The following is a 12,215-nucleotide window of genomic DNA, read 5'->3' on the forward strand; positions in this document are numbered from 1 at the left end:
AACGTGCAATCATTGGATGGATGATATATCATCAAGACTATCCTATCAACGGGACAATAAAAGCTGTAATAACTTAAGTTTCACCGACTTGTGGCTAAACAACGACATGGATAATATAGAGCTAACAGGATTTTCCATGCATCAGCAGGACAGAGAAGTTACGTCTGGTAAGACGAGGGGCGGGGTGTGTTTCCATTTGTCAATAACAGCTGGTGTGCGATGTCTAATATTAAATATTCATATAGAATATATTAATATTAATATTAAAGAGTCTTGAGGTATTGCTCGCCTGAGGTAGAGTACCTCAGCTATAAGCTGTAGACCACACTATCTATCAAGAGAGATCTCATCTATATTATTCGTAGCCATCTATTTAGTACCAGCATCGGTTTGTGGTGGTAAGGCCACACTCAACCAGCTGTAGAAGGCCATAAGCAAACAAGAAAATGCTCATCCAAAAGTGGCGCTCCTAATGGCCTGGGGACTTTAATGCAGGCAAACTTAAATCCGTTTCACGTAATTTTGACTAGCATGTCACATGTGCAACCAGAAGGAAAATAAACTCTAGACCACCTTCAGTAAACACACAGAGACACATACATAGCTCTCCCTCTATTTAGAAAATCGGACCATAATTCTGTCCTCCTGGTTCCTGTTTACAAGCAAAAACTAAAGCAGGAGTACCAGTGACTCAGTCAATACAGAAGTGGTCAGATGACGCGAATGCTACGCTACAGGACTGTTTTGCTAGCACAGACTGGAATATGTTCCGCGATTCATCCAATGGCATTGAGGAGTATACCACCTCAGTCATCGGCTTCATCAAAAAGTGCATCGGCGACGTCGGCCCCACAGTGACCATACGTACATATCCCAACCAGAAGCCATGAATTACAAGCAACATCCGCATCAAGCTAAAGACTAGAGCTGCCGCTTTCAAGGAGGGGGACACTAATCTGAACGCTTATCAGAAATCCTGCTACGCCCTCAGACGAACCATCAAACAAGCAAAGCGTTAATACAGGACTAAGATTCAGTCCTACTACACGGCTCTTACGCTTGTTGGATGTGGCAGAGCTTGAAAGTTATTACAGGCTACAAAGGGAAACCCAGGCGCAAGCTGCCCAGTGACGTGAGCCTACCAGACAGGCTAAGTGCCTTTTATGCTCGCTTCGAGGCAAGCAACACTGAGGCATGCATGAGAGCACCAGCTGTTCTGTACGACTGTGTGATAATGCTCTTGGTAGCCGATGTGAGCAAGGTCAACATTCACAAAGCAACTGGGCCAGATGGATTACCAGGATGTGTACTCAACGCATGCACGCACCAACTAGCAAGTGTCATTACAAACATTTTCAACCTCTCACTGACCGAATCTGTAATACCTACATGTTTCAAGCAGACCACCATAGTCCCTGTGCCCAAGGAAGTGAAGGTAACCTGCCTAAATGATAACCGCCCTGTAGCACTCACGTCGGTAGCCATAAAGTGCTATGAAAGGCTGGTCATGGCTCACATCAATAGCATCATCCCGGGTAACCTAGACCCACTCCAATTCGCATACCGCCCCAACAGATCCAGAGATGACACAATCTTAATCGCACTCCACTCTGCCCTCTCCCACCTGGACAAAAGGAACACCTATGTGAGAATGCTGTTCATTGACTACAGCTCAGTGTTCAACACCATATTGCCCACAAAGCTCATCACTAAGCTAAGGACCCTGGGACTAAACATCTGCCTCTGCAACTGGATCCTGGACTTCCTGACGTGCCGACTCCAGGTGGTAAGGGTAGGCAACAACACGTCTGCCACGTTGATCCTCAACACTGGGGCCCCTCAGGGGTGCGTGTTTAGTCAAAATCAAATCAAATCAAATTGTATTGGTCACATACACATGGTTAGAAGATGTTATTGCGAGTGTAGCGAAATGCTTGTGCATCTAGTTCTGACAGTTCAGCAATATCTAACATGTAAACAATTCCACAACAACTACCTAATACACAAAAATCTAAGTAAAGGAATGAAATAAGAGTATGTACATTAAAGTGGCCAATGATTTCAAGTCTGTATGTAGGCAGCAGACTCTCTGTGTTAGTGATGGCTGTTTAACAGTTTGATGGCCTTGAGATAGAGGCTGTTTTTCAGTCTCTCGGCCCCAGCTTTGATGCACCTGTACTGACCTCACCTTCTGGATGGTAGATGGGTGAACAGGCAGTGGCTCGAGTGGTTGTTGTCCTTGATGATCTTTTTGGCCTTCCAGTGACATCGGGTGCTGTTGCTGTCCTGGAGGGCGGGAAGTTTGCCCCCAGTGATGCGTTGTGCAGACCGCACCCCCCTCTGGAGAGCCTTGCGGTTGTGGGCGGTTCAATTGCCGTACCAGGCAGTGATACAGCCCAACAGGATGCTCTCAATTGTGCATCTGTAAAAGTATGTGGGGGTTTTAGGTGCCAAGCCAAATTTCTTCAGCCCCCTGTACTCCCTGTTCACCCACGACTGTGTGGTCAAACACAACACCGACATTAAGTTTGCTGATGACACAACAGTAGTATGCCTGATTACCGACAATGATGAAACAGCCTATAGGGAGGAGGTCAGAGACCTGGCAGTGTGGTGCCAGGACAACAACCTTTCCCTCAATGTGAGCAAGACAAAGAAGCTGATCCTGGACTACAGGAAAAGGCGCACCGAACAGGTCCCCATTAACATCGATGGGGCTGGAGTGGGTCGAGAGTTTCAAGTTCCTTGATGTCCACATCACCAACAAACTATCATGGTCCAAACACACCAAGACAGTTGTGAAGAGAGCACGACACCACCTTTCCCCCTCATGAGACTGAAAAGATTTGGCATGGGTCCCCAGATTCTCAAAAAGTTCTACAGCTGCACCATTGAGAGCATCCTGACCAGTTGCATCACCGCCTGGTGTGGCAATTGCTCGGCATCTGACCGCAAGGCGATACAGAGTGTAGTGCGTACGGCCCAGTACATCACTGGGGCCAAGCTTCCTCCCATCCAGGACCTATACACTAGGCGGTGTCAGAGGAAAACCCCCAAAATTGTCTTAGACTACTCCAGTCACTCAATTCACAGACATTTATCTCTGCTACCGCACAGCAAGTGGTACCCGAGTGCCAAGTCTAGGACCAGAAGGCTCCTTAACTGCTTCTACCCCCAAGCCACAAGACTGCTGAACAATTAATCAAATAGCCACCCGGACTATTTACATTGACACCCCCCCCCCCCCATTTGTTTTCACACTGCTGCTACTCGCTGTTTATTATATATGCAGTCACTTTACCCCTACCTACATTTACAAATTACCTCGACTAACATGTACCCCCACACATTGACTCTGTACCAGTACCACCTGTATATAGACTCGTTTTTGTTATTTTATTGTGTTACTTCTTATTATTTTTTACTTTAGTTTATTTGGTAAATATTTTCTTAACTCTTTCTTGAACTGAATTGTTGGTTAAGGGCTTGTAAGTAAGCATTTCATGGTAAGGTTGTAGCGTTGTATTCGGCGCGTGTGACAAATACAGTTTGATTCGATATCTAGTTGAGAGCTGAGCAGGCTTCGCCACAAAATACTATAATATAATTGAATGACAGCTTGAAAACACTCAAACGTCAGTTCATTCACCAGCGTAGAATGGAATACACGTGAATGACCAGATATCATTTGACTTCCCAATTCAAGTCAGTCAGAAGAAAACCCACCAAAATACCCAAGAGGCCTGCTTAAACTGAAAGCAAGCTCTTAACATACATCTTGAATAACGCTCCAACCGGAGAACTATAACGACTTCAATTGAGAGATGGAACACAGCTGCCTCTCACGTGAACGCGCGTGGTGAATGCATGGTCACCTCATGGGACCTGATACTAAATTCTGTCTAATTCGACCCCCCTTCACATTAGAGTCATCAGACTTAGTTCTGTTGATTGCTGACATCTAGTGGAAGCCGTAGGAAGTGCAAACCCATCCACATCTCTCTGTATTTTGAATCAGCCCTTGGTTGAAAATATGACACCCCTAGAAAAAATACAAACAGGAAGTGGAACTTTTCAGGTTTTTGCATACCATATGAGTTCTGTTAATCTCACAGACTTGATTCAAACAGTTTTAGAAACTGTAGAGTGTTTTCTATCCAATACTAATAATAATATGCATATATTAGCAACTGAGACTGAGGAGCTGGCCGTTTACAATGGGCACCTTTCATCCAAGCTACTCAATACTGCCGCTTCAGCCATAAGAAGTTAATGCTCCCAAATCACGTCACAGTCATCAACCAGGTCTCCTCTTCATCCTCCATCCCTCGTCATTTACATCTCATGATGACAGCATCTCAAAACTTCTTCAATGTAGCTGCCTGAGGAGTTGGATTCGACAACAGTTGCTATCCATTGGAGTGCTGCGATTGGTTAGCAAAAATCCTGGAGCGGTCACGATCGTCGTCAAGGAAATGACCGGACCAAGGTGCAGCGTGGTAAGCTGCACCTTTTATTTTAAATGTCGTCAAAAAATACAATAAACAACAAAACGAACATGAAGCTCTGTAAGGCTATACATGCCGCTAACAAAGGACAACAACCCACAAATAAGAAAAGGAAAAAAGGCTGCCTAAGTCTGATTCCCAATCAGAGACAACGATAGACAGCTGTCACTGATTGAGAATCATACCCGGCCAAAAACAAAGAACCAGAAAGCATAGACTTTCCCACCCGAGTCACACCCTGACCAAACAAACATAGAGAATAAAAGGATCTCTACGGTCAAGGAGTGACAGTACCCCCCCCCCCCAAAGGTGCGGACTCCGATCGCAAACCTGACACCATAGGGGAGGGTACGGGTGGGCATCTATCTTGGTGGTGGCTCAGGTGCGGGACGCATGCCCCGCTCCACCTCCGGCTCCCCCCACCTTGGTGGCGCCTCTGTTAAGGGGATCCTCGTCGCCGACCCCGGACTGGGGACCCTCGCCGCAGGTCCCGGACTGGGGACCCTCGCCGCAGGCCCCGGACTGGGGACCCTCGCCGCAGGCCCCGGACTGGGGACCCTCGCCGCAGGTCCCGGACTGGGGACCTTCGCCGCAGGCCCCGGACTGGGGACCCTCGCTGCCGGCCCCGGACTGGCTCGTGGAGCAGGCACAGGACTCACCAGGCTGGACAGACCTACTGGAGGCCTGGTTCTTGGAGCAGGCACAGGACTCACCAGGCTAGGGGGACATACTGGAGGCCTGGTTCTTGGAACAGGCACAGGACTCACCAGGCTGGGGAGACATACTGGAGGCCTGGTTCTTGGAGCAGGCACAGGACTCACCAGGCTGGGGAGACATACTGGAGGCCTGGTCCGTGGAGCAGGCAACGGTCGAACCGGGCTGTGGGGGAGCACTGGAGATCTGGTGCTTAAAGCTGGCACCACTCGTCCTGGCTGAATGTCCACTTTGGCCCGGCACATGCGGAGCGCAGGCACAGGACGCACTGGGCTGTGACAGCACACCAGAGACACAGTGCGCAGAGCCGGTGCAGGATGCCCTGGACCGAAGAGGCGCACCGGAGACCAGGAGCGCTGTGCTGGCACAATCCGTCCTGGCTGGATGCCCACTCTAGCACGACACATGCGGAGAGCTGGCTCAGAGCACACCGGGCTGTGAACGCGCACTGGATACACCGTGCGCTTCACCGCATAACACGGTGCCTGACCAGCACCACGCTCCCTACCGTGAGAACGGGGAGTTAGCTCCACCAACCTCCCCGTGTGCCTCCCCAAAAAAGAAAAAATTGAGTGGCCTCCCGGTCTTCCTTGCCAGCTGTGACCCTGTGTAATGCTGGGCCCCTTTACTAGCTGCTTCCGCCTTCCTCGCTGCTTCCACGGCAGGCGATCCTTTCCAGCCAGGATCTCTTCCCACGTCCAGGATCCCTTTCCTTCCAGAATGTCTTCCCATGTCCACTCTGCCTGCTCCTCCCGGCCACGCTTCTTGGTCCGTTTGTGGTGGGTTGTTCTGTCACGATAATCGTCAAGGAAACTACCAGACCAAGGTGCAGCGCGGTAAGCGTACATTCTTTTATTTGTCACCAACAAAAATAATAAACAACAAAAAGAACATGAAGCTCTGTAAGGCTATACATGCCGCTAACAAAGACAACAAACCACAAATGAGAAAAGGAAAAAAGGCTGCCTAGGTCTGATTCCCAATCAGAGACAACGATAAACAGCTGTCCCTGATTGAGAATCATACCCGGCCAAAAACAAAGAACCAGAAAGCATACTTTCCCACCCGAGTCACACCCTGACCAAACAAACATAGAGTAAAAGGATCTCTACGGTCAGGGCGTGACAGGAGTGGAGTTTGGCGAAGGGTCAATTGCTGAAATAATCTGGGCCATGTTCAATTCCCAAATGCGACCCGATTCAGGAAACTAGTAAACGTCTGCAAAAAAAGTGTAATGAAATTGTTGCCAGCAGCGCTGGTTAGGCTGTTTTCATGTTTTCCATAGGTAAACAAATAATCGCCAGAGCGTCAAATGTGCACTCCGAGAGCGAAACGAGATGGTTGGGGCTAAAGCTTAAGAGTTTGTGAACGATGCTGAATGGGTGTAGACAAAGAGGAACTCTTCATTAGATACCAAAACATTCAAAGGCCATTTTCTCAAAAGTGAGTTTACAAGTTGATCAACTTTCAAAGCAGAATTTATTTCCCATTGTTTGTCAAATGCAGTGGATGATATACCATTTTGTAGCTCTGAGTCTCTACTTTTATCCAAAGTAAAAAACACAATTTCAAATTTTGCTTCATAAGACCGAATCCAGATGGTGAGTCACAAATGTTCTTGAAAGTTGCAAAGCCTATTTCTATCTGAAAGGTCCAAAATGTTCAATCCTGCTGAATGTGCCTCTGTGCAGTCTCAAATGACATGAATCACTTGCACCACCTACTTTTAATGTAATTTCAACTGCAATCCAGGTCATTTGGCTATGTTATTAGATGAAGCACAGTGATAATACATTAATCTGCTGCATAAATAAACAAATATCTGACATTGTATTCCCATTTGAACTTTGCTGTGCTGTTAAAGATGCACTAGAAATCGCCCAGTCATTTCATGTCTGCTAAAATTCTAATAATTTGTTTAATTTCAGTTTATGTGACAGAACAAACAATTATAGTGTAGAGAGAATCATTGTACCATCTAAACCGCTGTGAAATATATTTTCAGCTTGTTGAAGGTGGTGTACAAAACCAAAAGTAAAAGATCCCAAAACAAACCTTGAGAACAAGAAGCATAGAAATAGCCCACAGAACAGATCTACCACTTGCTAGATTTTTTGGTCATGGGCATAGCCCACAGAACACATTTGAAATCCATTGGAATTCAAATGTGTTCTGTGGGCTATGCTTCCTGGTCTTTAGGTTTGTTTTGTGTCTTTTACTTTTGGGTATGCTTTTAGATCCCTGTTAGGGGTATCATCTCATGCAAGACCAAGGGAGTAATCTATCTCATCACCTGTTCATGTGGAAAAGCCTATGTAGGACAAATGAAAATACAATTAAAACAATGCATAGCTGAACCCCGCAGCTCAATCAGGTGTAAGAACACTGACTATCCAGTAGCAGATCACTTTGTTGAAGCTAACCATCCCATCTCCTCCCTCAAATACACAGGCATTGAGCATGTTGCTCTACCAAAGAGAGGAGGTAACATCGAGATCCTACTACTACAGTACAAAGGGAGGCTTACTGGATATCCTATCTAAAAACATTGACCCCTAGTGGTCTGAATATTGACTTTGATCGTAGGCCCTTCTTATGAAAAAATGTATCCTTCATGAACAAGTCTTATAAATTGATATATTCTTGATGATGATGCTCATTATACGTTAAGGTTGAACCAAAAGATTACATGTAACAAATATGAAATGAAATATGAAATTATTATGTGAAATTGAATGAAACAATGTATGTTGATGCTAATATGATGTACAATATTCAATTATGTTTCTATACGATAACAATAACGTAATATATTTAATATGCCATATACTATTTTTTTAACAGTTTCACTAATTCATTTGAATTAACTTAATCATTATGACACACCCCTCACTATTGTCATTGGTTACACTAATTGCACTGTTTGTCTACATAACCTGGTTCAAGTATTCATGAAATTACCCTGAGGAAGGCACAGTGATTCCGAAACGTTGGTAAATACAAATTAAATTCCTGGGAGTTTAAACATGGAGTGTGCAACTTTCTTTATTTTGAAAGTTTAAAGCATAGTGATGACACACTGGAAATTCAACTATCTTTTGGCTGTATTTTTGAATGTGGGTGAATAGTGATTGATCAACATACCAACCAAATATGACCAAATTATCCACATTGAAATTATGTGGTATGCCCAGTGGGATATATACAGACTTGCATCACTCATAATCAGGCTACATTGAACCAACATTGAACTTATGTAAAATACAGACCAACAACATCCCATAGCCTATCATTAGCAATCGGTCTGACATCTATAGCACTCACCTGCAAGTGTGTTGAGGGAAATGGGACAGGAAAGGAGGATATCTTGGTCAAGTGGTGAAAATGTCTGCCACTAGAAAATTATGCGCGCCATACACCACAAAAACCTTGGTCAACTCAGTGAACAGCCGCCGCAGGAATGCTGTGTCCGCTGCATACTGATTACAGAATTAGCAATCATGTCATGCATTAACCATAAGCAAACTTCGAGTCCCAGTGGAATCAATCTATCACAAGAACACAACTGCTGCAACCAAAAAACTGGTGGAAATGCATGTAAATATCGGTTCGAATTTACTCACCAATGCAGTGGATCAACTTCAATAATTCGATAAGACGCACCTGGTATTGGCAGGTCGTAAGTTATAAAAGTTTAGCTCTTTCCGTGAAGGCTAACTCTCCAGCAACCCGATTTATCACAGGTGATGTGTCTGCTATATATAAAAAGTGTGTTGTACAAACGTATTCCTGGTCGCGCATTAGATGAACCATAGATGTACCATAACGCACTGGTGAACAGCGGAAGAGATGCGGAGCAGGCACTCATTTACAACTCCAATCAACGAATTTTTTTTCTCTCTCTCTCTCTCTCTCTCTCTCTCTCTCTCTCTCTCTCTCTCTCTCGATTCCTACTCTGCAGTGCCTTTTTTGTTCTTCATATTTTGTGTAAAATGTGGATTCCAAAAGGCTTTAAATATAAGGTCACTTGTCCTTTAACTTAATAACACAAACATATGGGAATAAAAAATGTACAATTCATATCTTTCTTCATTTTTTTATAGGCACAGTTAAATTCTCTCTCATCAATAACGTATGTCATGATTACTATAGCTAAATAAATATAAACAATCAGTTTTATACATTTTTCCATGTTTTATATTGTTCGTCTGTATGTCCCACTCATAAATTCCCACCCTGTTAGGCTAAATGAGTGAAAATTAACAAAATTTAAAAATATGTTTGATAAAGGAGTTAATATCATATTAAAGTGTTTATGCTAGCTCAATCTAGCTCACTCACAGAGCTATAGCTAACTTAAGCTCAAAATATCCACCCTGTTAGAAAATGCAGGTTGGAAATTGCTCCCCAAAAATTTGCCTGAGCTTGACCAATATGTTTTTCTGAAAGACAAATGTCCTTTTTCTGAAAGAATACAGAAACATTTCAATATATATACTTTTTTTGTGTTTTGTTATGATGTCCAAAAGGCACCGGATTGTAGGAATCAACCAGCTACTGTATACATGTGCGTATACCAGGTAAAATTAAGGGAGCGGAGGACTGAGTATTTTTCATGTTAGGGATTGTTAGTGTCACCTGTACAAGTAGAGATCAACACTGTAACTGAGAGGAATTTAGTAAGAAATATGTATTCTCTATACTTACATAAAACAAGATGGTTCCCCTTTTAGAATCGTTGAAGACAAAAACCTTAGAAAGAGAAACCTGAGAAAGTGGACGTGTTAGGTACTTATATGGACGTGTCTCTTGTTCTGTGCTTATTGTTCTTAATTTAACCTCTTGTATTATTGGACAAGCGTGTTTCTATTTCCCATAGAGTTGATGTCCGTGCCCCTGCAAAAATCTAAGTAGCGTAATAAAAAAGAATCCCATACAAATCCATCTATTTTTTGCATGGGCTCCATCTCAATCCATCACAATCGCCGATGTCTGCCTTCCGCATCTGAGGTGGAAGGTGGCAGACCTACAGTGGTGTTTGTCAGACCAGGAGACTTCCCGAAAAACGGTTTTCTTATGAAAATGTCTGCAGCATCCGAACGGTTTGGACTACAACATATGACATTCTTTGGAAAGAAGAGGCTCTAACAAACCCTATGGTGATTTATTTTTTTACTATCTGTTTTTCCATGTATACACAAGTTATTGAATGCGTTTCTATGGGCTAATAGCAGATAAAGTACAAGTCAAAAGTTCAAGGGTTTTTCTTTATTTTTAACTATTTTCTACAATGTAGAAGACATCAACACTATGAAATAACAGATATGGAATCATGTAGTAACCAAAAAAGTGTTAAACAAATCAAAATATATTTTATATTTGAGATCCCTCAAAGTAGCCACCCTTTGTCTTGATTACAGCTTTGCACACTCTTGGCATTCTCTCAACCAGCTTCATGTGGTAGTTACCTGGAATGCATTTCAATTAACAGGTGTGCCTTGTTAAAAGATCATTTGTGGAACTTCTTTCCTTCTTAATGCGTTTGAGCCAATCAGTTGTGTTGTGACAAGGTAGGGTGGTATACAGAAGATAGCCCTCTTTGGTAAAAGACCAAGTCCATATTATGGCAAGAACAGCTCAAATAAGCAAAGAGCAACAACAGTCCATCATTACTTTAAGACATGAAGGTCAGTTAAACTTCTTGTCAATATAGGGGGTGCTGTTTCGCATTAGCATAATTTGCTCTACACATTAAACGGCTTCCTACTCAATTCTTGCTCGTACAATATGCATATTATTATAATTATTGGATAGAAAACACTCTCTAGTTTCTATAGCCGTTGGAATTTTGTGTCTGAGTGAAACAGAACTCCTTCTACAGCACTTTTCATGATAGGGAGTCAGATTTCAGACATCTTGGCCCCTGATCTGGAGTCAGTTTAAAGGTCCGTGTAAATGCTATGGAGAAACAGACACTTCTTACGTCTTCCCCTGGATGTCAGTACGTGATGACGCTTTGAATGGAGTCGATTGCGCAATCAGTGCCTCTATAAATCACCAAATACCGGAAGTAACTTTCTTTGGCTGCCTGCGCCTGGCGCACGAAGGATGTCGGACTCGCCTCCTTCCAACCTGTTGATTAGCCAGTAATATTTCTCCGGTCATGTTTTTACTCGTTATAGGTGTTAACAACATCATAAGGTAGTTAATTTGAACCGTTTTATAGCAATTTATATCCGTTTAGTGCGATTTTGAGGCATTTATTTCTGAGACACTTTGAACCGCTGGGCACGTTTCCAGTTCGTGCCAAACGTTAGTGGGCATTTCCACATGGCAAGAGGACAGCTTTCGACCAAAAGACGATTAGACCCAAGAAAGGATTCATTGCCCAAGATTCTGATGGAAGAACAGCTCAAAGTAAGAACAATTTATTATGATAAATCGTGTTTCTGTCGAAAAATGTGAAACGCTTATGCAGCCATTTTGTTTGGTGTAGCTTCGCTTGGCGCAACCTGTATTGAAAAGTAAGGATAATTTAAAAAATGTAATTCAGCGATTGTATTAAGAATTAAATTGTCTATCAATCGCTGTCCACCCTGTATTTTTTTGTCAAGTTTATGAGTATTTATGTATAAGACTAGATCACTGTCTAATATGGCGCACGACATTTTCTGACCATCTGGGCTACTTTTGTCATTGTCTAACCATGATTTTGGTGGCTAAATATGCACATTTTCGAACAAACTGTATATGTATGTTGTAATATGATGTTACAGGAGTGTCATCTGAAGAATTCTGAGAAGGTTAGTGAAAAAATTTATATATTTTGGCGATATTTACGTTATCGCTCTCTTTGGCTAGAATCAATGCTCTGGTAATGTTTGCACATGTGGTATGCTAATATAACGATTTATTGTGTTTTCGCTGTAAGACACTTAGAAAATCTGAAATATTGTCTGTATTCACAGGATCTGTGTCTTTCAATTAGTGTAT

The 12,215-nt window shown here is 43.2% G+C and overlaps 1 protein-coding gene across 3 annotated transcripts in view; it reads right to left on the reverse strand.

The window, feature by feature from the left end:
• LOC129822717 (cadherin-7-like) overlaps positions 1-9,089 on the reverse strand; it is a 159,881-nt gene extending 150,792 nt beyond the window's left edge. For 2 of the 3 annotated variants that reach the window (XM_055881042.1, XM_055881045.1), the window contains exon 1: positions 8,547-9,089. The gene's annotated coding sequence lies outside the window, so the exon portion shown is untranslated. The remainder of the gene's footprint in view (positions 1-8,546) is intronic. The other variant, XM_055881043.1, reaches the window with a different exon arrangement.
• Positions 9,090-12,215: the final 3,126 nt, after the last annotated feature.

The sequence above is a fragment of the Salvelinus fontinalis genome, chromosome 25, assembly GCF_029448725.1.
Source record: "Salvelinus fontinalis isolate EN_2023a chromosome 25, ASM2944872v1, whole genome shotgun sequence".
Taxonomy (NCBI): Eukaryota; Metazoa; Chordata; class Actinopteri; order Salmoniformes; family Salmonidae; genus Salvelinus; species Salvelinus fontinalis.